At 38.6% G+C, this 25089-nt stretch overlaps 1 protein-coding gene and 1 non-coding gene across 2 annotated transcripts in view; one reads left to right on the top strand and one right to left on the bottom strand.

Annotated features, from left to right (window-relative positions):
• Nucleotides 1-2191: 2191 nt before the first annotated feature.
• Nucleotides 2192-2338, bottom strand: LOC116481386 (U4 spliceosomal RNA). The gene has a single exon (XR_004251543.1). It is a non-coding gene; the product is annotated as a U4 spliceosomal RNA (small nuclear RNA).
• An 8462-nt stretch (nucleotides 2339-10800) lies between these two features.
• SLC16A7 (solute carrier family 16 member 7) overlaps nucleotides 10801-25089 on the top strand; it is a 178507-nt gene continuing 164218 nt past the window's right edge. The window contains exon 1 of the mRNA XM_032173201.2: nucleotides 10801-11045. The gene's annotated coding sequence lies outside the window, so the exon portion shown is untranslated. The remainder of the gene's footprint in view (nucleotides 11046-25089) is intronic.

Genomic DNA, 25089 nt, shown 5'->3' with positions numbered 1-25089 from the left:
CAGAAGCTGGCTGACATCAACCTAGTGGTCACTTTAAGCGCTTGCTTGTTTAGCGACTCTTCTGTGGTGGATGCTTTCTGGTGGGCACCAACATATGATATAAACATCTTCACACTTTATGACCACTCCCCTACGTTCATCCATATACCTATATTCCAGACATCTTTGTCCACATTCTCCCTATCCTTTATGTTCCAGGCCTCTGATCAGGAGCCAGATCATTTGTTACTGCCTAAGAGTTTGTATGTATCCTAACCTTAGACCACATCTTTTTTCACGCAATGTGCATGACAAGGTGCACCATCTGAAGCTCTTCCCATTAGCAAGATCTTTCTTCACCTCTGTTTTTTAAGGCTACCTGTGAATAAGGCTGCAGTGCAGCTGTCTATGCTGAACTGACCCATACATAAAACAAATTTTGTCTTTTTATCTCCTCCCTGATGGCTGTATGGGATCCCTCATATAGCTGTATATGTGGCTAGGGGAGGTGTGCTGGTGCAATAGTTGTGGGTGCCATGGGAGTCTGAGCTAACTGCTCATGTTACTTTCTTGTACCCGCTGGTGCTACTCATGCTTGATGCTACATGCACCATTGCCATTTTGTAATGAATCATTGCTGGATCTTCCTGTGATTTGGTGGGGTTGACAGGATCCAGCTGATAACTGGCAATTCCTTGGACATGCTCATTTGATATCAGACACTTATTCTTTCCCAGGGCCCAGTAGCCAGTAGTTTTTCAAAAGGTATGAGATACTATGTTGCAAATGGCATGGTCTTGAAGCCCAGGGAGGTTTTAATGTGATTGTCTCACTAGTAATCACATTAGTGCTCCCTCAGGTTCAAGAACATGCCATTTAAATAATTTCCATTATCTAAAAATAAACTTTTTTATTCTTAATAGTATTTTCAGTTCAAGTTCTAGTAGTAAAGGTGTTTCCCATTAAATGGGCCTCTGACCAGCAGCCAGGTCATTTGCTACTGCCTGTAAGTTTGTATATATCACTAAGGATTTCCACAAAGCCCACATGATATAATTTATATATATATATATATACACACACACACACAAACACACACAATCCAACAGTTCCTATGTTGGTGGTGGTAATCAGTGGTACATAACTATACATGTGTATAGTTATATACATATATATATAATTGGGTGAATGCACTATATATATATATATATATGTATATATAGTTACCACTGCAAAATGTACTAATTATCTAAAAATAAACTCCCTCTCTCCATATATATATAGTTACCACTGATTACCACCACTAATAACATAGGACCTGTTGGATTGTGTTTCTCAGCAGGCAAGGGTGCTTACATTATAAGGACTTTTCTTCCTCTGAACACCACTGAAAGATGGCAGCTTTTCACATAACTTAGTGTATGAGCTAGGGCAGTATTTGTAGGTTTCAAATATGCTGCCAAAAAATGCAAAGAGGTTAATGGACAATATACTTCCTTTTACAAAGCAGGAGTTGCAAAGTGTAATAATGTATCTTTACTTGGGAGGGGCTATTCTGACACACCCTGCACTATTGAATCCCTAAAAATTGTACAGAAGTGGAAGATTTCTAAGCTTCACTATGTTTATCTCCCACCCACAGGAGTGATGTGTCTTTCTAAGAACTCCAGTGTGTTAGGCACCTCTCTCTCAACGGGTCTGGTAAATATCATGCTACCAGTGTAATGGGTCAGCTTGATGTTCTGTGAGAGGTCCAGATAGTCAGATCTCTTCATACTATATCATGTGAGAGAAAAGGAAAGTTAGGAAATCCTTGAAGAAAAACTCTAAATGTATCATTTTTGGTCTATTCCATATGAAAGCAAACTGGCTCTCATCTTTCCTTTCTCATTGGCATAGAAAAGAGTGCATTCACCCAATTAATGACTCCATGATATGTACTTGAGGGTATATTTATATTTATCTGCTTAAACAAAGATACCATTTCTGGCATGGCGGTGGCAATCAGAGCTACTACTTGGTTGAGTTCATGGTAGTTTACAATGGTCTTTCAGAAATTATTTATTTTCTATAGGAGACAGTTTGTGAATTAAAATATCATCGGACTACCACTCCTGCTTCCTTTAAGGGTGGCTCTAATCTCCTGAGAGTCCCCTTTTTCCCCAATATGTGATATTGTTTTTTTGTTTTGTTTTGTTTTGTTTTTGTTCAGTCTCCATAAAGACTGTAATTGCCAATACTTGAAATATATGACTATATTTCAGGTCATCATGGCAGGATATTGTGAAAAGATTTCAATTAGCAATAATTGTGCCTCGGATAAACCTCATTGGCTATGATACTACTACTGTGCAGGGTGACTTAGATTCAGAGGCTTGGCTTTCCTACTATAATATCTTTTACCACAGAGACCAAGAGTTCAGTATGGGGGTTGCTCCAACTTTACAGTTGCCAACAACTGAATGTTTGTGTCCCCTCAAAATTCACATGTTGAAACTCTAACTTACAATGCGATGGTATTTGGAGATGGGGCCTTTGGATGGTAATTAGGTTTAGATGAAGTCATGAGGGTGGAATCCTCCTGATGGAATCCCTTTCATAAAAGTAAATAAGAGAGCTAGAAAGCTATCTCCCTGACGTAAGGGCACAGCAAGATGGTCACCTGTAAACCAGGCAGAGGCTATCGCCAAGAACCTGCTCATGCTGGCACCTTGATCTTTGACTTCAAGTTTCCAAACTGTGAAAAATAAATATTGTTTAAGCCACCCAGTGTATCGTATTCTGTTATGGCAGAAGAAGAGATGGAGCTGAAGAAAAAGTCAGAGAAGTTTGAAACATGAGAAGACGCCAGGCTCTGTTGCTTTTTGAAGATGAAGGGGCAATGTGACGAGGAACTCCAGTGGCCTTAAGGAGCTGAAAGTTTCCCAGCTGACATCTACCAAGGACATGGGGACCTCAGCCCTACAATTGCAAGGGCCTGAGTACTGCCCGCAACCTGAAAGAACTTGGAAGATTTTCCCCCAGATTGTGAGACCCAGAGCAAAGGAACCACCAAGTCATTCAGAATTTTGACTTACAAAACAGTGAATTCATACATTTGTGTTATTTTGAGCCTCAAGTAACTTCTGAGTCTAGGTTAACTTCTACCTTGTTCTTGCAAGGCTATCTTTCAGTATGCTACATTTTGGAACACAGCCATCATGCTCTAAGAATCCCAAGCCACACAGAGAAGCCATGTTTAGGTGCCCCAATCAGGAGGCTCAAGTGAACCTGGCCTTTCAGTCATTCCTGCCCAAGTATCAGACATGTGATTGAAGAAGCCTCTAGGTGACATTAGAGGCTTGTGTTTTTGTGTTCCAGTCTTACCAGCTGGGGCTTCAGACATCGTGGAGCAGAGACAAGCAACACCCATTCAGGAAACAAAATCTATGAGCATAACATTATCGTTGATTTATACTCCTTTTTAAAACACATAAATAGTAAGCAGAGCAGAAAGGAAGCAAAAATAATAATGATACATTTAGAGTTTTTCTACTTATTTTTTTAGAGACAGTATTTCACTCTGTCATCCATGCTGGGGTGCAGTGGCATAATCATAGCTCACTGCAGCTTCTAACTCCTGGGTTCCAGTGATCATCCTCCCTCAGCCTTCCAAGTAGCTGGGACTACAGGTGCACATCACCACATGAAACTTATGTTTTTTTATTTTTGTAGAGATGGGGTCTTGCTAGGTTGCCCAGGCTGATTCCAAACTGCTGGGTGCAAGGGATCCACCTGCTTTGGCCTCCCAAAATATGGGATTATAGGTGTGAGCCACCACACTCAGCCAAAAGAGGATAATTTTCAAAGATCCCATATCTAGAGTGGAAAAAAAGATAAAATTCTCTCTAGAATAGTTACGGGGAGGAATTTCAGTCTCAGAGTATAATTGGATTGAATTGCAGAGGAAAATAAATATTTTTTTAGTGCACTACTTTATAACTGGGTCTGTAGCTGCTATGTGATAAATGCTGCTTCATATAGTTAACCAAAGATAAACATCTAATATTAATGGAATAAGGAATTTATTTAGAGTAATACACCAGTGAAGTGATTAATTTTTCTATAGAAAACTATTTCTAGATTTTGCAATTGTCCAATTTTTCTTTTAAAAAACTATAGAGATGAACTTTTACTATCTTATTTCTGAAGGACTATTTATTTTAGAAATATGTGTATATGTTATATATAATAATATCATCTTTTATTTCTATTAAGCTTTACAATTTACAACTCCATTTACATGGAAAATTTAAATGGAAATGTGCCCACTTTGGCACCTACTTCTCAGAAACAAAAGATGCCTTTCAAAATATTACTGCTTATTTACAATGCATCTGGTCACCTGAGAGCTCTGATAGAGATGTAAAGGAGATGAATGTTGTTTTCATAATTGCTAACACACTGTCCATTCTACAGACCATGGATCAAGGAGTCATTTCAACTTTCAAGTCCTATCAATTAAGACGTATATTTCATAGGGCTATAGCTGTGACAGATAGTGGATTCTCTGATGAATATGGGCTAACTAAATTGAAAACCTGGAAATAATTCACCATTCTAGGTGCCATTAAGAACATTTATGATTCATAGGAAGAGGTCAAAATAGCAACATTAACAGTAGTTTCGAAGAAGTTGATTCTTACCCTCATGGATGACTTTGAGGGGTTCAAGACTTCAGTGGAGGAAATAACTGCACATGTAGTGGAAACAAAGTTAACTAGAATTAAAAATGTAGACTGAAGTTGTGACTGAATTTGCTCATTTTATCATAAGAATCTCATGATAAAACTTGCCAACAGATGAAGAGTTGCTTCTTATGGATAAGCAAAGAAAGTGGTTTCTTGAAATAGAATCTACTCCTGGTGCAGATGCTGTCATCATTGGTGAAGTGACAATAAAGGATTTAGAATATTACATAATCTTGGTTGACAAAGCTGCATTAGGGTTTGAGAGGGTTGACTCCAATTTTGAAAGGTCTATTGATCAAATGCCATCAAACAACATCACATGCTATAGAGAAATCTTTCTTGAAAGGAAGACTCAATCAATGCAGCAAACTTCATTTTCAGAAATTGCCACAGCCACCTGAAACTTCAGCAACCACCACCCTGATCCACTGACCTTGCCTCAAGGCAAGACCTTCCACCAGCAAAAAGATGATGACTCTCTGAAGACTTATATGATGGTTAGCATTTTTTAGAAATATGATAGTTTTAATTAAGGTACATATACTGTTTTCTCAGACATAGGCTATTCCACACTTAATAGACTATGATATAGTGTAAACATAACTATTATATACACTGGAAAACCAAAAAATTCATGTGATTCACTTTATGGTAGTTTGGAAATGAAAATGCACTATCTCTGAGGTATGCCTGTATAGCAAAACAGCACAAAAATTCCTGCCAGATGGAAAGCAGAAGAAAAGTTCCTGAATGGAAAACAGAATGGCAACATGGCCTTAACTTTGAGCAATGAAACAAAGCAACAGCAGCTGAAAACCCAGTTTACTGAGAAACCTTCCCGCAGGTGAGAATGTTTTGCATGAAACTCTCTTGTGACCTATGAGGTATTATGTTGATGCAAACAATGACTAACCCTTCAAGGACATTCCAGGCACATGGCAAGTAATACAAATACTAAAAATTAAGCGGGTAAATTTATGGTCACATTTTATAAAGCATCCTAATTAACACTGTTCTCCAAAACCTGAGAAGTAAACATTTATTTCTAGTTTAATAGAAAAAAACTACATAAATATTTTCTTCATTAGTTATGATTATGCATAAATTCTGTGGATCTTTGCACCCTTGAAATGCTCACAAGTATCACTGAATTTTAGAAAGTGAAGCTATTAATAATTATTAAGGTCTTAAAGTAAAAACCTATGACTCAGAGAAGTTAAGGAACCCAGCAAGGATCAACTGTACAGAAAAAGGCACTAAAGCCCTTAGCTTCTTGATAACACATTCAGTCATCATTGATTCATTTCATAAAATATATTAAGTATTAATACTCATTAGCCACCATTTACAAGATTTCTGCCTGAAAAGTTTACAGCCTATGATGATAACTTTTAAGTTTCCAATCTTATATGCATTCAAAATAATCAGAATATTTACATGGTAAAGCATCTATAAAACACCCAGAATCCATTAAGTTTAGTTTGTAGATAATAATTGATAAAATGTAAATTTAGAAAAATACCCCAACAAACAAGTTTTTAAATACATAATCCATTGAGAGATTCTTGGAGCCAAAAAAACCATTTTGTTTTAAACCAAAGATTCTTGTGTGCTGTTATTTAAAGGCATACCATACAGCAATGCCAATGTAATTGATTCCCCTTTTATATGCTTTGTTGAATTGGACTAGATTGTCATTCCCCAAAATCCTATGGGAGTTTTTCATAGAAGATATTTCCAAAGTAGCCTATATAGATATGCTCAAGATTTAAATCTAGAAGCAGTGGAGATATATTTCTATAGTTTGTATAATCTGTGAAACCAGGTCACAGCAATCATATTCACAGCTGCTAGTCAGTTACAATCTCAACCACAGTATGTTGCCACTTGAAGGCAGGTGTACATTTGTTTTCACCCAAGTTGAGGGGAGCATTGGGACATCTGGTCTTTTGTACTTAGCTATAACAAATCTATTATGTGTAGTTTATAAACACACACACCCTTAATTTAATCTCACAGTCTTACTCTGAAAAGGCTATTATATGAATTTTGGGGTCATGAGACCATATTTTTAGTTTTGACTTAAGAACACATTAGTGCATTTTCAAAAGTTCAATGTTTCCTTGGGGATTTTATGCCTTTATGATTTACAATTTCTTTTTTTTGAGATGGAATTTTGCTCTTGTCACCCAGGCTGGAGTGCAGTGGTGCAATCTTGGCTCACTGCAACCTCCGCCTCCCGGATTCAAGGGATTCTTCTGCCTCAGCCTCCTGAAGTAGCTGGGATTACAGGTGCCCACCACCACGCCTGGTTAATTTTTTTTTTTTTTTTTTTTTGTATTTTTAGTTGAGATGGGGTTTCACCATGTTGGCTAGGCTAGTCTTAAACTTCTGACCTCAGGTGATCCACCTGCCTTGGCCTCCTAAAGTGCTGGGATTACAAGCATGAGCCACTGCACCCGACCGATTTATAGTCTTTTTAAGTAATATCTTATATTGGTCAGAATAGGCTAGGTTTTGTTCCCATGACAAATAGAGCCTGAAACTTCCAAGGCTTAAAACAATGGTGTCTTGCTCACACAAAGTACAGTGCAATTCAAGCAGTCTTTCTTTCTTTTTCAGTGATTCCATTTTGTAGCTAGTTCATCAGAAACATGGTACTATGGCAGGGAAAGGGAGTGATGAAGGAGGCACACTGGGTCTTAACTCCCTTAACCAGAAATTACACGTCACTTCCACTCACACTGTTTTAGAACTACATAGTTGCATGGTCCCAATATAACTGTAAGGAAAGCCAGGAAGTGTGGAGCCAGGCAGATCATAGATACTGTGAGCACCAATAGCTTCTACCACATATCTGTTGCCTACAGCCACACTGTCATCCGTTTTCTTCATTTGGCAAAAATTACTATTTTCTATCTGCAAGGATTTGTGCTGCATGATAGATGATTCTGTTACCAGAAGGGGGTCCTGATCCAAACCCCAAGAGAGGGTTCTTGGATTTCATACAAGAAATAATTTGGGGTGAGTCTATAAAGTGAAAGCAGGAGTACTAGGAAAGTAAAGGAACAACAACGAAAAAAAAACGGCTACACCATAGGCAGAGTAGCAGCATGGGCTGCTCTGCTGCTCATACTTACTATTACCTCTTGATTATATGTTAACAAGAGATGGATTATTCATGAGTTTTCTGGGAAAGGGGCGGGAAATTCTTGGAACTGAGGGTTTCTCCTCATTTTAGACCGTATGGGGTAACTTCCTGACCTTATCATGGCATTTGTAAACTGTCATGGCACTGGTGGGAGTGTCTTTTAGCATGCCAATGTATTGTAATTAGCACATAATGAGGAGTGAGGAGGACCAGAGGTCACTTTCGTCTCCATTTTGGTTTTGGTGGGTTTTAGCTGGCTTCTTTACTGCCTCCTATTTTATCAGCACGGTCTTTATGACCTGTATCTTGTGCCAACCTCCTTCTTATTCTGTGACTAAGAATGCCTTAATCTCCTGGGAATGCAGCCCAAGAAGTCTCAGCCTCATTTTACCCAGGTCTTACTCAAGATGGAGTCACTCTGGCTCAAATGCCTGTGACAATCCCAGAGATGAATAAAATGTCATCTCTACTTTCAAACAGCCTAATATATTGGGGCTACAGAAATAAAAATCATATTATAATATAGTCATATATGAAGCAGAAACAAAATGCCCCAGATAGAGGCCTAAATCATTTTCTGTGGGCAGGATCACAGAGAAAGATGAACTTAATCCTTATTTGTTAACAAAGAATCCTTAAAATGCTATAGAAGTGATGATATATTCGCTGGGCATTAAAGGAGGAAAAAAGGTTTACACAAGTTTGATATGGAAAAGAGGGCAGTGAATGAGAAAAGACAGAAAAATGTGAGAAGATTGTGCATGACTGAGGAATGAAGAAGAGAAAAAGAACCTAAACCACAAGGATGTGGGTATATAGTAAAAGACATGTGGACTTCATGAGTATATATGTGATGTATGTATTCACAGTTTGCTCATCTGTGGAATATGAATTGCTAGAATGTTAAGTGTATTGCTATTTGTTTTTCCCACTGTGATTTCAGCTTATGAATAGAAATCAAGGCAAATATTTTACCAGAGCATTCCAAGTTCTAATCATATGGCTTGTTTTTTCCTTAAATTGTATTTTTTTCTCAATTTCTTAACAATATTAAACTATAAGTCATAAGATAAATTGGCTGAATTTATTCTTAGCTGATTTTCCCTCCTTTCAGATTCCTTTCTAGTCAAATCAAATTTTACATAACATACCTATCACAACAAAGCAATTTAGAAATGAGTTCCCAAATACTAACTCTGTGACAGTAGGTAAATTAGATCCAGAGTTTTAATTGTTGAAAAAACAAGACTTAAAAAGAAGGTAGGTAAATTAGATCCAGAGTTTTAATTGTTGAAAAAACAAGACTTAAAAAGAAGGTTACGATATCATGCTACAAGTAGTGATGTCTGGCGTTCAGCAATAGGTTAAACAGGTCAAGAACATGGGACTATAAGAAAAAAACAACAACAAAAAATCACAGAGAAGGAAAAGGGAGAATAGGATCAAAATTCAGAAAGCATATGGTCTTTCTTCTTCCTCTTCTTTGACAGGATATAAAAGTGATGAATGAGCAGGAAAAATGTCAATAGCAAACGCTCAAGACTATGACCTTGAAATGTGCCTTTGTGTTGTTTCTTTTAAATGTTTAACTTTTTTGTAATTAAATGAAGTGTTTATAGTCACTGCTAGACATTTCATCATTATCAAATGCCTATTATGTCTTATACAAATGTCTATTTAAGCATTTTTAGCATAAAAATATGAAATCCTTTCTGTAATTTTTCTGCCCTTTTTTCATTTTCAAATATCATTCTTTCAATAAAATTATCTTCCAATAATTTTGAAGTTATTAATCACCATTATTTATTCATCTTGTGTTATGCCTACCAGCCACTTCATGTATATTATTGTACTTAAATCTTATGAAATCAACACAAGATGGATATTACTTTTATTTCATAGCTGCAAAAATTGAAATTCAAATTTTGTCCATTACAACAGACTAGCTGTGGCAAAGACAATGTGAATTTACCCAAATGACCTAACTCTTTTTATAAATTCGTAAAATGTGAAGAATCATAGAACACACCTTAAAATGATTATTGTGAAATCAAGGAGGAGAAAGCTAGTTAAACTGGTAGACAAACTGCAATAGGACTTGTCAAGCCAAAACCTACAATTATTCTTTTGGATAGTTTCGATTTCTCTAAAGTGGCAATTTAACTTAAAGATATTAAAGAAACCCAGTCTTTGGGGTTGCTTAAATGTTGCCTTCCAGCCCTTCCTCTTTCCAACTTTACCAAGAAGCATATTTTAGACAGGGGAAGAGACCAAACCAATGACAGCAGAATTACCATTATCTCTAGCACTATTCGTTGTCAAATAACTAAATGCTGGTTTGAAGAACTAAGTAATTTGAGAAATCAAAAATGAAAGGAATTAGAAATGATTTGAAAAAAATCCTTCTTATTTTTAATGTCTTTTGGTGCTGTTTTCTATGCCCTTCCTCCTATGGTGTCAATTATATTTTTTTCCGTCAAGTGATTTGGTTGGTGAGTCTAATCTCCAACAGTGCCCTACCTCTTTCTCCCAAAAAGGCCTCAGCTGAAAAATGGCTCAACACTTTCCCTGCAAGCTCACAATGAGGATCTCCCATTCTCCCTGCATTCGGCCAGATTCTTCTCTTTTTGCATGATTTCCTCTCCCATGCATGGGTTGCACAACTGCCTGGGATATCTAGACAGAGCTACCGCACACCTGACTCCCGGGTCAGGCTACAGAGTACTTCGGATACAGCAAGTCATGACCCATCTGGAATGACAGATCTACCTGCCTTTTGGCTTTCTTCCTTGGTCAAAACTAAAATCCGAAGTGGAGTGCCCCGAGCGATAGAGAAAGTGCCTACAGCTTTGACAGCCGCTTGGAGCATGCTCAGTCGGTCTCCAGGCACCGGGAGGCGGCTCCCCCCCACCATCCCCCGGGCCGGCCTCCACTGCAGCCTGTCCGGCCCCCACCCGGGCCCCCACCCCTGGCGCGCGCTCCTCCGCACCCACGAGGGCGTTCAGCAGCCACGCCTCCCCTTCCCGCCACCGCCTCCTTCTCCGCTGGCTGTGGCGGGCGAGGACACGTCAGGGGCCATAAATAAATAAATAATTCCATTCACCCGTTGACAGCGAGGCGAATCGGCTGCGGTTTGCTGGGAACGGAGGGCTGCAGCGCCCACCCTGCGCCAGAGACCAGATAAAGTAAGTACAGCTGGGGAGGGAGGTGGAGAGGAGGAGGAGGAGGAGGCGCCGGCTAAGAGGAGGGCGAGCCTGCGTCTGCGACCCGAGCTGCCCGCGGAGCCGCACGCGTGTGTGCAAATAATGGCCAGCCTGTGACAAACGTGCCAACGCAGAGTTGGCCAGCGAGCCCTTATATAGACAAAAAACCCCGAAGCGGCTGCGGGAGGAGAGCTCGCGTCAGCCAGTGCGCGCCGACAGCTGCCCGGGAGCTGCGGGGGCGCGCGGGGTCCCGGGGAAGGAGCGCCTCGCGTGCCTTCGGCCAGGAGGTGCTCACGCTCTCGGCTTTCACACCGAGACTCAGCGTGGCGCGGTGCACCCCAGTCTCCCTGGCTCACGGGACTCCGAGAGCTGCTTCCAGTGCCGCGTGTCTCTAGTGCGCGCCCCTCCAGCATCCGGCCGCCGAGCCCCCTAGGGTGGCGTGGCTTCATTGCCGCAGAAGGTGGAGGCGGGTGGTGAGAGTGTGTGTAGGAAACGTCTTCTCTTTGAGCAGATGATCAGGACAGGAAGAGGCTGTGAGGGGAAGACGAAATACCGGGGGATGGGGGGGTTGTCTTTCTTCATTTCTGGTCCCCAGGAAGGATGGCAGGGTGGAAGCAGATGGAAAAGTATATGCGGGCGAGGCCTGAGCCCAGCAGAAAGGGAGCTCTGACTTAGCAGGGGTTCAGGAGGGCTTGAGCCTTCTGGTCTTCCTGGGCCACTGCACCACACTGGGGGCGCCAGGCCCGGTCAGGTGGCGCCGCAGGCTGCGAGCCCGCTCACGTGCGAACTGCCTGTTTTCTCAACGGATGCTGCATCGCAGCGCCCTTCTCCACCCCCTTTTCTCCTCTACTTCCGCGAAAAGGATTGCAGACTGCATTGGAAAGGGCGGTAGTGCCCAGTGCCACTTTCCCGGTAGGGCTGAGGAGGGACTTTTGTAGTTCCAATTACAGGGAAATTAAAATTTTACACACACACACACACACACACACACACACACACACACGAGACATAGAAGAGGAAACGAGGAGTGGTTTCTCTACAATTGTTTTTTGATTTCCTTTCCTGGAGAAATAAGTAGGACTAGGCTGCGTTGTGTGAAGGCTGGTTAGTGGCATTAGGACAGCTATTATTTCATGTCCTCATTCCCTCTTGGGTCCCAAAGGAGATGCAGCAGAGGAATAAAATAGCGGGCAATGATGAAAGTGATGTGAAAAAGACTTGACCAGAGGAAAGAGTGACTACTGGATGCCATTTCCTGTCACCCCATGCTTCATGGCTAACCCCAGTCTGAACTCAGAGGGTTGCAAACTTTCCACAGACAGGTTAGCTTGAATGTGTTGTGTTACTGGAACCACAAGCACTAAGTATGCATTTGGTGGAGTGTGGCTGAAAAATGAGAGTTGGGTGGGGACCGCAGAGGGCAAATGAGGGTTGAGCAAAGTGACTAATATTTAGCTCTGGTGAAGCAATCCTAACTCCAGGTTCTACTTCTGACTGAGCACATTACATTTAAAGCAATCCAAGTGAGGGACTGAATGATCTCAGTGGAAAGGAAAGATTATAACCTTAAGAAACTCAGTGTATTGTGTAACAACTTACAAACTCAGAAACTATTTTTTGCAAATACATCAACAGTTTGCAGTTACATATTACTTTTTTCCCCCCAAGGCATGTTTGAATAATAAGTGATCTGAAATTTTCACACCTGTTTCCCTATGTTCAAATTAGTGTATCCTTCTATAAACGCTCAGTTTATTTCTAGACATTCATTTGCTCCTTGATAATGTCTGGCTTATATTTTTGGCTTTGAGCTCTTTCAAAGGGAAGGAGAGCAACATTACCTAAATAAACCTCTCTTGTCTAGAGTCATATGCCTGGATCACAGATCTGAAATAAAAGGCATCTCCAGAATTTGCTTTTAATTCTGTATTCATCTACTAAACATTTTTGAGACATTCACATGGAAAAAGGGAATTAACTTTAGAACAGATTGGTTCTGCACTTTTGTAAGGTTGAGTAATTGTTTAACAATCTGGGCTTTACCTTTTCCTTGTCTATAAAATGAGATTGGTGGTACCCACTCTGAAGTGATATGGGGAAGAATAAAGTGTGTGGTAAGTACCTAGGATATAGACGGGCTGTATTTCAGCCCCTATAATCAGTCTAGACACCCTGCCAGGGTTACCAAGATGAATGAGGATGTAATTCTGATCTCAAGAAATTCTCATATAGTCAGTCATCCAGGTTAATATTTCTCGTATCCCATTTGCCTTTTAGTCCATTTTTTTCTCCTCTTGGTGGAAGAAACATATATCCAAGTAACTTGAAAGGAACTCCACAGTTGTAAGAAATGTTGGTAAGATCTGCTAAAAGGCAAATTTGAGAAGGGTGTCTTTTCTCGGGAACCTGTATTCAGCCCATTTTCTGTCCATTAATAGTGATCCTTAATGAATAAAAACAGGTAATGAAGGATTTTTCTTCATGTTATGAGGGGAGGATGATCCTTCTCTGAAGATTATCTTTGTCAATGAATTGATTTCCATTATTTGAGAGAAGAGTTTGAGCTGCAGTTTCTACTACAGCTTGGGCAAACCAATCCACTCACTCCGAAGAGTATAAAGTAACTGTAGTATATAATAACTATAATGACAACTCTGTAATGCTCACCATATTCCAGGTGCTGTGCTACTACTGTCTGATAGCATGTAACACCCCTTTGAGGTGGATCTGTCCATATCCATATTTACAGAAAAAAGAATTTATGCCCAGAAAGTTTCATAGCTTATTCAGCTGATACAGCTAGTAAGTGGCTGAGCTGGGGCAAGCACCGATGCGATCTGTTTGCCTTTAACCACTATGTAATATACCTTCTGCCTTGCATGAAGCTAAATAAGAGCAAAGACCTTACCTGTTGTTTTCTCCATGGCCCAGTACAGGGTCTGGCATATCATGGTTCAGAACAACTGATTATAGAAAGAAGGAAAGAGGGAGGGAAGCAGAACTAGAGGGAAGGAGGAAGAGGAGGAAATAAAAATTAGCAAGCCCAAGTGTCTCCTGCCTTCAACACTGAATCTGGCAGGAAATCCAGCATGAACTCTGCCCTGAGAACACAATAGTTGAGGCTCTTTTGAGGATTCCTTTTCCTTGTCTTGCATCTAATCATCTAGTTTATGATGCTCATTCATGCAAAATAGGAAAATATTCTCTTTGGTCTGACAAATTAGCAAAAGGTGCCCATGAAGGGCAAACATCAAAGAGTGACCTACTCAAGGTGGATCAGGAAAAAAAAAAGAAGGAAGAAATTAAAAGGGCAGACCATAATGCGGGGGCACTGGATTTAAATTTTAGTTAAGCCACTGGCTGGCTTTGTCTTATGCAATGTTGTGGTAGTACTTGTATGGTTGTTCTGAACACCAAAGACGACAACAAATATAAGCTGTTTTATACTGTGCCCGATAAATAGAATGGCATGCAGCAAAGAGTAATTACATTCTGTTATTGCCCTTTGTTCCCCTCCTCCCTTCAACCCATCCCAAATAAAAAGTACCCTCCTGGTTTCCACATCTTGAAGTAATCTGTGTTCATCTGAACTACTTCGTAACTTGATCTGGGCTTCTCTTAGGCTGATTCTTATATTTTACCTTGAATTACAATTATTTGGGAAGGCATCCTATCTCTCTTGCTGGGCTACATGATCTGAGAGTAGATGGTATATCTGATTCATCTGGGAACCCCTGTGGAGCTGCTGCTTGGGACAGGACAGGGCAGAGGAGGGGCTCTGAAGTCTAGCCTGTCTGGGTTTTGATTTTAGCTTTGCCACTTATCAACAAAGACAAGTTGCTAAACCTCTTTAAGTCTCAGTTTCTTCATGTGTAAAAATAGAATAGTAACCAATTTTATATATTGGTTGTAAACATTAAATGGGATAATATCTGTGAAATAGCACTGTGCTGAGCACATGCATAGAAATAACTCAATAACTAGTGTTAGGTATTAAATATTTGGCTTTATGTTTTTTAGTTTGTCATAAGCGTCACTGGCTTATTTTTAACAGATTTTTGGGAACTCTGAAATGCCAAACTTGCCATTAGATGGCACAACAAAGTTGAATTGCATAATAAACCATTAAGTGGACTCCCTTTGAGAAGTCATCCTGTTTTGTCACAGGCTTTCTCAAAACTATTTGGATCAAAGTGATTAAGAAATATCTTGGGAAACATCTGCACACTAGCTCTCAGTGAATAATGGGACTTTTTTTTTTTTAACTTGTGAAAAAGCTTCATTTTCTCAGTTGCTTCTATAAATGGTGAATCCAGGGGCTGAGTCTACCTATGTGAGAGATCCAGCTATTTAAAATCATAATATGAGAGACTAGCCTAAAATGGACCATTGTAGAGAGGAATAAATAACACTTACCACACGTATTTGGTAATTAGTAAAGAAGTGGAGGGTCTGTGCATTTATATATCAACTGTAATCGTTAAAAATATGCGAGAGAATTAAACAAATTGGAGTTGACTATAATAAAACTAGTCCAGCTGGAGCTGGACTAACTGGGACTTGGGTGCACCATAGACAATTTCAACATATTCACAAATATCAGTGTTGATAAATGAAGCAAATATTTTTGGAAATAATTTTTCTGACCTAATATTAAAACTCCTGCAAATGTTTTCATTAATATTCATTGAAGTCTCAAAGGACCTCATGAAAATCCTATGGGACAATTGAACAACAGCTACAAGATACTGGCCTAAAGGTACTTCTGTTAAGTTCCACAAAAATGTCTGTATGGTTCAATCATAGAGCCTGGTTATTAGTTTTATGTAATAGTTGGCATTAAAATAGCAACTTTCAATAGAAAATATTTTGTGTAAGTGGTGAACACAAATGAAATATTTGTTTAGATAAAGATCCATATACAATGTTGGTATTTTGTAGAAAGCATTTTATTACAAGCATTTGCTGTTTCTCTACCTCATAACACAATATGTATCATTATAATTAGTCAATACCTCTAATCAGATTTCTGTTGAAGCTAATATGTAAAAGAATGGTACTTTTTACAAAGCAGCTGCCCTACTAAGTAATTAACTGGAATATCTATATCTTTTTTAACTAGATTAGATAAGAATAAAAAATAAAACTACAAAGCATGCATTTGATAAGTTTCTAAGGGATGTTAACATTTATCTTATTTTAAAAACGATTTTCAAAATTTCTAGGATTTGAAGTTCCATCAATTCTTCTCAAATATGTGAAAGGCAAATTCAGTGATAAATGGCAGTCGGTGACAGTATTTTTCAACAGGTGGGATTATTGACATTTGGGGTGGGACACTTCTTCATTGTGTAGGACTGTCTCTTTCATTGCAGAGCATTGGGTGTCTGTGACCTTTCTTAGTAAATTTGGGCTGCAGTAACAAACTATAGACAGATTAGGTAGCTTATGAACAGCAGAAATTTGTTTCTCACAGTTCTAGAGGCTGGAAATCTGAGATCAGGGTGCTGGCATGGTCCAGGTGTTGGTGAAGGCCTCTTGTGGGTTGTAGACTGCTGGTTTCTTATATCTTCATATGGTGGGATGAGAGCGAGAGCTCTCTTTTATAAGGGTACTAATCCCATTCATGAGAGTTCCATCCTTATGACCTACTTAACTCCCAAAGTCCCCATGTCTTAATACCACTCCTTTGGGGATTAGGATTTCAACATGAATTTTGGAGGCACACATTAAGTCCGTAACAGTGATCTATCTCCGTTTTCTATAAGTCAGTGGCTTTCCCTTAGTCATTGTAACAATCAAAAGTGCCTCTCTACATTTTAATATACCTGTGGTGGAATATACCATATGGTTGAAAACTGTCAGCCAATAAGATCAAATTGAGATTGTTTAAAAAATTTATTTGGGATCAGAGTACTTTCAGAGTACTTTCAAAATTATTTTGCCTTTCATTAAAGGATGAAAATAATACTCTTGTATTAAAACATTTTGTTTTGAAACAATGAGTTCTTTATTAGTAAGGCATAACAACTGTTAACTTTAATAATCAGGGCATCATTGACCTCCTAGGCTCCAAATTATTTGCTTTGGGCTGTCAATAACCTTTGGCAGTATTCATGCCTAATGCTTCTTGAACTCCTGTTTTGGCTTTCATGTGCTCTTTATTTTGTTACTTCTCTCACTGCTCATTTACTGCTTCTCCAGCTCGCCTTTCACCTCGTATTCAATATAAGTATATGTTCCCCAGTTTCTGTTTTGGGCTTTTTTATTTTTATTTTTTTTGAGGCAGGGTTTCACTGCGACACCCAGCCTTGAGTGCAATGATGTGAACTTGGCTCACTGCAACCACCACCTCCTGAGTTCAAGTGATTCTCCTGCCCCAGCCTCCTGAGTAGCTGGGACTACAGGCGCCCGCCACCACCACGCCTAGCTAATTTTTTGTATTTTTAGTAGAGATGGGGTTTCACCATATTGGCCAGGCTGGTCTCGAACTCCTGACATCAAGTGATCTGCCCACCTTGGCCCCCCCAAAGTGCTGGGATTACAGGCATGAGCCACTGAGCCTGGCTGGGCTTTTCTGTAGCCTGCATTCTGTTGATAGACAAAGCTCATCTGCTCTTGACCTCCACTTTCACCTCAGTAGGTATAACTCCCAAGCCATTTGCTGCAGTCCTGACCTTCCCTCGACTTTTAGGCATTTCCAGACATTTCTAGATGTTTGCAGGACAGCTCCTCTTTACTGTGCTTTTGATACTTCCGGTATCCTGTGATCTCTTCCTTCGTTTTTGTCTTCTTTCTTTCTGTCACCCCCTCCCATTCTTCATATTGCTGTCAGCAGTATTCTAGCCTAGAAGCTTTTGAGACCACCCTTTCTCTGTACTTGTGTACATCCAAAATAATTTTGTAATTATTTCCTTCTATTCTGTTGTTGCCAGAGGTTTCAGGTGCTTTTGACATACTACCTACAGTCATGTAATAGTCTCTTAGTGGGTATTCCCATCTCTGGTCTCTCACCCTACCAGTTAATTCTGTACATGGTTTCAGATACTCTCACCGAAGCATACCTCCGTTAACTAACACTCCCATTACCTAGGTCCAAGGACTGACATTTCAGCCCCTGCATGATGTAATTCCAAACAGTTGTTCCATGTTCATCTCCCACTACCATCATACTCAACTCAAATAGAACTGTCCTCATGCCTCGTTCATTCTCATTCTACTTCCTGCCACCAAATCTTTGATCATGCTGTTCTTTTATCTTGAAATGAATCTAACTTCCTACTATTTCTAGCTCTAACCTCACCTTCTAAGCTGAGCTTAAACACCACATTCAAATTTTCCTCTGACACCTCTGGATAGGTAGAATACTTTTTCTAAAATTTCAGGAACATTATGTTTATAATGTGGTGTTTGACATTATATAATAGAATGTCTTAACATTCTATTATAGTTGATTTTATATAATTATTCAGTTTCTTAATATACTATAAAGTTGTAGACGTCAGGAATAATAATGTATTCACATTTACGTCATCTTTAGCATTTTGGTGGATTATAGAGTTGCAAGAAACTTGGAGGACATCTTTTTCCACTTTTACGTATTGTTTTCATTATGTTCAATAAACCACCATCTATTATTTAAGTGTACCCACTGAGGCAGACTGTTCTTTTAAAGGCAGTTCTACTTGTGACTCAAATTTTCTTGCTTCTACCTAGGGTCTTTGTTCAGCTTCCTGGGGCCACATGAAATGAATCCCTTTCTTGTTTGAATGATATACTGTACCAATGTGGTGACAGCTCACATGTCTTTTGTTTTCTCTATCAATTTAAGATATTCCGTCTTTCTTCCTGTTTTTTGCATGTGACCTGGTTACATTCTTTATTTAAGGCTGCTGTATTGTGGAGTAATTCAAGTTTAGGAAAGTCCACAAATGCATAGAATACTTCAAGGATAACAACGGTTTTGAATGTAAATATTGGAACTGTTGTTCATGATGTAACTTGTCAATATCTCTTCAGGTGAAGTCAGGGCGGGAAATCAAGGTATATATAGCGATCTACCTCTGGGAGAATCCCATAGTTACATCAGGGCTGAACTTTCCTTTCTGTGCCCACAGTTTAATAAATAAATAAATGAATAAACCACTGGAGGATGATAGGAAAGCTCACTTTAACTTTTGATTGTAATTGGAAATTAGCCACTCAGTAAAATTATACTCTTTTATAGATTAATGCCCTAAGTAGTAAAACAACAAACATGTCTTGGGTGTATGTGTGTATAATAAGTGAATTTAAAGACATTGGACCAAATAAGTGGCTATTAAGTAAAGTTATAAAGATAAGCTTTAAGTAAGAATAGCTTACATTTGTTGAACACTTCTATATTTAATACCATACGTGTTTTAACTAATTTAATCCTCAAAACCTTATGAGGAAGCATTGTTGTTATCCTCATTTTACAGATGGGCAGAGTAGAGCACAGAGGTGAAGTATGTTGCCCAAGGTTACACATCTTGTCATTGGAAGGGTCTGGATTTTAATCTGTTGAACACAACGTACCTTTTCAATAGTATTAACTTCAAGTATTTCATGCTGCAGTGAATTTTAAGACATTCTTGGGGGGAAAAGTCCGATAATTTTGTTTTTCTTTTGTGAGATGGAGTCTCACTCTGTCACTCAGGCTGGAGTGCAGTGGCATGATCTCAGCTCACTGGAGGCTCTGCGTCCCGGGTTCATGCCATTCTCTCGCCTCAGCCTCCCAAGTAGCTGGGACTACAGGCACCCGCCACCACGCCCGGCTAATTTTTGTTTTTGTATTCTTAGTAGAGACAGGGTTTCACCGTGTTAGCCAGGATGGTATTGATCTCCTGACCTTTTGATCCTCCCGCCTCAGCCTCCCAAAGTGCTGGGATTACAGGCAAAGTCTGTTAAATATTTTTTAAAACACAGACTAGTCAGGTATAATGAGTTTGGGTCTGTTAACGACACGAAGTCAACAGGAATGATAAGGCTTCCTTACTATTTGAAGGAGTTACCTGGAACCAAGCTAGAAAGCTTAGAGAAAGTAACAACCTCTTGTGGATTCAAGGAGGCTGCAGAACCAGTAGGGACCGAAGGAACAGTAAGTCCAGGATGTCATTCCTATAACTCAGTTTGCAAAGTGGTAGGGATAGAATACGTGGGAGGTGGAAAGACACCCATGGAAGCCATGTGCTATGGGTATCCGTGAGTGCATGAACAGAGTAGGGTCTGGAGAATTCTCATAGATGGGTATATATCAAATTTACAGTGAAGTGGGATTTTGAATAAAGCCTCTGACATATTTTAAGCCATAGAATGCAATACTTTAGCAACTATTTATCCCCCTGCTGTGTTCCAGACACTGTTTTGGATGTTAGAGAGATGGCTGTAAATAGAACAGGTAAGTCCTTTTTAGTCTTGAGTTACACAGATATCAAACATATTTTCAAAGCAAGGTTAAGCAATTTATGTCCTTGAGCCTATTTTTTTTTGTAGACCTCTCATGTCATCTTCTCTATGTAGTCAGTCTTATTCTGTAGTTATCTCTTTATTCTCTTCTCCTTTTTTCTCAATCTGTGTCACATGTCAGATCAGAGACTTTGAAGACAGATAGATATAGCTCAATGAAATTTCGACTAAGCTACTTCTAAGCTGTTTGACCGAAATCAAGATATGTAACTTTTAGAGCCCCAGTTTTCTCATTTTGGAAATAATAAAATATATTTTATGAGTTGTTGTTGGAGAAATAATGTAGGTAGTCAATAAATGACAATCGTAATAATGTAATTTTTATCTCTACCTTTCTTTTTGGCATATATTGAGGCAGAACTTCTTTACTCCTGAGGCATTCTATTCTGTACAAAAGTATTTATGAGTTATAATATTGGTACTCCCAGTATGACCCAAGTAGGAAGGTCAGAAAATAAACAAATATTAAAATAATGTGGATCTTTTCAAGATGGATAAAATTCTAGTTTCTGGCACATATATGAGGAAATTCAAGTGCTGATATTGATGGTGCAAAAATGTTTAAGTGGTGAAATTTTCACTTAGTTATAAAGTTAGTAATACCAGTTGGGAATACAACCTAAGGGAATTTTAAGAGGGAAATTCCATTTAGACGTGATAGCGTATGTATGCACATGTAAAAACTACCACAAAGAGCAAGACAATAATCATTCTGTTATAATGACTTAGAGATATTTGTTCCAATTAAAACACATGTCAACATAATTATTGATGTCATTTAAGTGTCTTCTGTGTGTTTGCTGTTTTATATATACTTTGAATCCTCATATTGTCATGTAAGATAGATTATATTCATTTACAGATAGGGAGAATAGGGACTCAGCAAGGTGAGGCTGGCCATTATAGCACCCCAAGAGTCAATGCCTCAGCCAATGTTTCAGTGCAGGTAAGATGCTAATGACAACTGGATCTGGGCTCCCATACCTTAAATCAATTCAAATCAGTAAATAATTAAGCATTGCTATATGAAGTACTCTGCAAAAATACCTGGACAAATATGTATAAGACATCTTTTCTGTCTGTCATCCTCCAAAGGAGACTGAAATTTTAGAGATACTGTGTGTGTGTGTTTATGTGTGAATATATATGTATGTGTGTGTAATTTTATATATATATACACACATTCACTAATTAAAGGCACAACCCAGAGTAGGATTAGTGTCAAAATTAATGATAGAGAACATGATTTTCTAGGATAGAGATTGACAAAGTATAGACCCTTGGGCCAAATCCAGACCACTGCCTGATTTTGTAAATAAAGTGTTTTTGGAGTATATCCACACCTGTTTGTTTTCCTGTTTTCTGTGGCTGCCTTCCTGCTGCAGGGCAAAGTTGAGTAGTTGTGACTTAGCCTGCAAAACCTGACATTTTTACTATCTGGCACTTTAGAGAAAAAAAAAATTATTGAATTCTGCTCTAGAATTTCAGAAGATACTTTGCTTTCTGATGGAGGAATCAAAGAAGGCATTAATGAATCAAGTGAAATTTATTTTGAGGCTGAGAGATGGATAGTCTTTAGTTAAGAGAGGAGCTAGTCGTAGTAAGTGCCACAGAACTCAAAATCAAAAGTACACCAATAGATAAATTGAAAGTCTGCTGAAGAATAAGGATCATATTACTGTATATAATTTATATAATGCTATAACCATTTGTCTTTGAATATTTTTTGTAAGTATCTGGAATGCTGATTCTTAAACTCGATGAAACATTTGAATCAACTAATTAACTACTTAAAAGTTATATTTTACTCAATAATCTGTGAGGCTAAAATATAATCCATGTGGAAAATCACTGATCTAGGATATTTATTCACTGGATAAAACTGAGTATTTTGCATTGATGGCAGAGACTGTTTTCTCCCCCATGTCTCTATTTTCATAACATGAGGGAATGCTAGATATAACTCTAATATTTTTTTCTAATCACTGTTTGTAATAAATACTAGATACTGAGCATATAACTAAGTACCAAGAGTGTCCCTAGAGCTTTTCATACCTTAGCTCATTAAAAACTTGCAGTAGCCAAATGAAGTAGATGTTATTATTTCCATTTTTGTAACAGGAAAACAGATGTATCAAATAGGAAACAGATGTATCAAATAATTGACATAAGTCTACAAAACTAGTAAGTAGATCCTCTTTATCCAATAGCATCCAGAAATGGACTCTTAAAATGAAAAACTTTTTGAGCTAGAACATAGATAGGAATGTACTTTCAGAAGTTTATAAAAGTGAACATCCCAATTTGTTCTATCATGTGGCTTAATTCTTTTCTGTTCAAAGCATTGTGCCATGTTTTTTAAAAAGTTGAGTTAGCTCTTAGTACAAATGGTTCTGCAAATTTTTATTGAATATACTGATTTTTTATGGAACTATAACTTTCTGCATCCTGTCTCTGTTTCTTTGTCACTTTCTGCCCACAACTCTATTTCTCTTTACCTTGCCTCTTAACATTCAGTCATTTGTAATTTTCTCCTTTTCCTGTAGTGTCAGTTCTTAATATCCATATAGGTCTTCATTACCCATTACTTGTTGCAGTGTCTTTGATGTAGCAATAAAGTGCTTGAAAGCATTTTCATAAAGCAGTGACAGCTTCCAGAAGAAACAGAAAGAATCAATGCAACTTCATACCAGCTTCTTGTTCTGAACTGAAAAAGGGGCAGAAGCTGCAGAATTGTTTGAATATCACTAATGGATATGACAAACTAATAAGTAGATAGGAAAAGGTGAATGATTCAGAGGAAGCCACAGATAATCTAAGAAAATGTAAGTCTGTGTTCCCTGTAGGCCACATTAGCATCTGTGTGAATGTAACCTGGCCTCTTGTGCCATGGGGAGAGCATTAATTAAACACAGTAATGTCCTAGTATAGGAGGATTTATAGACATCAGATCTAAGGCTCATATAAAATTGTTTCCTTTTTACCATTAAATTTCTAAGTAATATATGCTGTTAATTTAAGAAAAAAATACTTCTATGAGGAAATGTGTATTTTTATTTTTTTCATTTTATTTTTGTTAATAACACAAATTTGTTACTCTACCTCATCAAGATACCTGAATCAGTTATCTACATGTATTTTCAAATGTTCCAAATAAAGGTGGGGAAGAAACACTTCTAAAAAAAGTGTCATCAACAAATATTTTAAATGCCTAGAAACCTAATTATGACTGTTCATTGGGATACTTCAGTATTTATGATCAAAATTATTATGCATATTTTGTCAGTTACTTTAAGTGTGAATATTATGTAGGGGCCAAGGGAAGTTTCCCCTTTACCCTCTGAAGGTTTGCTGAAAAATCAATTCACAAAAGACAGATTAGTTGGAGAAAAGGCATACAATTTGTTATCATGCCCAGGGAAGAATCACCAAGTGAGTTCCCAGTATCCCAATGTAGTACAGATGCTTATATAACCTACTTCCTAGGGGAATGGAAGATGGCAAAGGATGGATGATTTTAGGGAGATACTAAATGATTTTTAGGAGAATTCAATAGGCTTGAAGAACATACAGTGTCCTGGGACAAAGTCCATTTGTACCAAAGAACCGACAAGGGTTGTTGACAAAAATCTGTCCTGGTTTGTTGACAGACTTCAATCTTCTTTTCTGCAATATGAGTTCAGTTAATGAAAACTCAGGGAAGGGACCTGCAGTAATTGTTTTATTATTTGGCATATCTGGATTTTAGGCAGATAAGCGACTTAGAGAACAACTTCATTCTGTGCTTTGGGAGACACAGAAGATTGAGAGATGTGGGTCGGGGGGCATAGGTAGATAGGGGGTTGGAGGGTTGAGGATGGTGGAGGGTGGAGAAGGTGAGAGAGACCTTGTGGTTCCTTCTGAATGTCAAAGTGCCATATTTAGGGTGTTGGTTTCTGAGCCAATTTTGTAACATTTCCATCCAAGTTTTAAAAATCTATGAGCTATTTTAAATTGTTCTACATTTTATTAGGCCTCTTATTCTGCTAGCTCTTGTCTTGAAGCAGTAATACTTAATGCTTGCTCAGTTATGCATTCAGATAACCGCTTGTGGTCTATAAAACCTAAATTTAAATCTATGATTTTTTGGTACTCTCTTGGTGTCTGAAGGATTTGCAAAATCCAGTTTATACACTCAGATTTTTGGAATGAGAAAGGAGAGAAGGCAGGTAACAAACTTGGTGCTAAGTGTGTGCCAAACATACAGTTATGGAGTTTTTACAGCATCACCTCATGCAATCCTTAATCATTCCCTGACAACTTCAGCATCTCTATTACCTGGGCATTGCTATCTCCAATTTAGGATGGCTCTGGCTGGTTAGGAAACAAAGGTTGATTTCCAAAATCCATGTTTTCTTCCGAGCTAGAGTGGAATCCTCCCTCTTTGCACACACAATTTATAGAAGAGGGAAATTACAGGGCAGCGAGAGAAATATTTAGGATTCTGTTCTTTTAAAATGTGGTAGCTAAAAATAAAAATCATCATATTTTTAAATGT

Source organism: Hylobates moloch, unplaced genomic scaffold, assembly GCF_009828535.3.
Source record: "Hylobates moloch isolate HMO894 unplaced genomic scaffold, HMol_V3 SCAFFOLD_13, whole genome shotgun sequence".
NCBI classification, from domain to species: Eukaryota; Metazoa; Chordata; class Mammalia; order Primates; family Hylobatidae; genus Hylobates; species Hylobates moloch.
The sequence above is the reverse complement of the archived record's forward strand: the minus strand, read 5'-3'. Positions and strand labels throughout refer to the sequence as shown.